The 1,485-nt window shown below is 46.8% G+C and overlaps 1 protein-coding gene across 1 annotated transcript in view; it reads right to left on the minus strand.

The window, feature by feature from the left end:
- NFAM1 (NFAT activating protein with ITAM motif 1) overlaps positions 1-1,485 on the minus strand; it is a 171,150-nt gene that overhangs the window by 102,937 nt on the left and 66,728 nt on the right. The window lies entirely within an intron of this gene.

Below are 1,485 nucleotides of genomic sequence, written 5' to 3' on the forward strand. Positions count from 1 at the left end.
CCAGCATGAGGCTGTGAAATTTTGTTTCCTGCTTTGCTGTGTTTTGGCAGCTTCGGATCTAGGTCTGCCTCTTGGTCCCGTCCCTGAAGGCAAACGTGAGCCTACGATGGCGCCCCTCCCATCCTCTGCATCCTGTGTGTCTGTATGATGAGGGGCAGACTTCAGAATGCATCTGCTGTTGGGGTGTTGGTGTGAAATGCTAGTTGTAAAGCATTTAGCACGGGGCCTGGCATCTCATGACAACTCAGTACATTCTGCTGAGTTACTATGATGCCTTTTTACTATGGGAAATGCCTTTCAGTTCATGTTAAGATTCACTTGCCTAATTGACAATAAATAAGTACTTACGTCCACCACCTTCCAGTTTGTTGTACTATCATGGCTTGTGTGTTGCTACGAGGCTGGACGCTGTGTCACGGGTATTTGAGATATCAGCAGGGTCACCCGGGATGAGCAGGTCGCAGTGTGGCTTCCAGACTAAACACAGACTACAAAGAAGGAAGAGGCTGTCTACTTCTGAGGAATTAGCCACGGAAGAGCTGATGGACGGCAGCAGGACATTGCCCCATTGCCGACAACCACCTCACGAGCAAGCACCTTGTCAGGGAGCGTGCCAGAAGATGAGCCCCTCAGGGCTGACTTCCCAACAGAGAACCGTTGCCATTATCCATTACCCATACATAATGATGACATGGATGGAAGGAAGCTTTGGGGGCCTTCATTTGCTGATGGCACATGACTCACCATGAGAAGAAACAGCTGAACACACCAATTAATAATCAGAACTTGAAAGATCAAAAGTATACATCTAGGAAGGTTGGAACTTGTCAAGTGAAACGGACTGCGTGACAATGGACAGCCTAAGCATCAGTGAGCCACAATGGAGTGGCACTGGCCACTTTTAATCACACGGCTTACTATGAGAATGATAAGTGCAAGTGGAATGGCATCCCATCCATCCTCAAAAAGGACATTTCTAGACCTGTGCTGTGTGTGATAGGATACAATCTGTCCATACACAAGGCAATCCCGTCAATACAACCATCATTCAAATACAGGCGTCAACCACTAAAGCCGGTGAGAAAGAAACTGCTGAATGCTACCGATGTCTTCGGTCTGAAATTGATCAAGAGCCAATGGTGCTGAAGGAAGCTTAGGCTGTACTGACGGTATTAGTCAAAATAAGGCTTCAGGGATTGACAGAATGCCAATTAAAATGTTTCAACTAACTGGTGAAGCCCTGGAAGTCTATGCCAAGACATTTTGAAAATGGCTACCTGGCCCACTGATTGGAAGAGACCCATATTTGTGCCCATCCCAAAGCAAGGTGACCCCAAAGAATGCAGAGATTATTGGGCAGCATCATTAGTATCACTTGCAAATTTCATTGAAGATAACCGAACAATGCTTGTAGCAGTACATGGGTAGGGAGCTGCCAGAGGGTCAGGTCTGATTCAGAGAATGAAACAAGGCATATCGTGGTTG

Source organism: Echinops telfairi, unplaced genomic scaffold, assembly GCF_000313985.2.
Source record: "Echinops telfairi isolate 266 unplaced genomic scaffold, ASM31398v2 ScPeMD7_2;HRSCAF=8, whole genome shotgun sequence".
Lineage (NCBI taxonomy): Eukaryota > Metazoa > Chordata > Mammalia > Afrosoricida > Tenrecidae > Echinops > Echinops telfairi.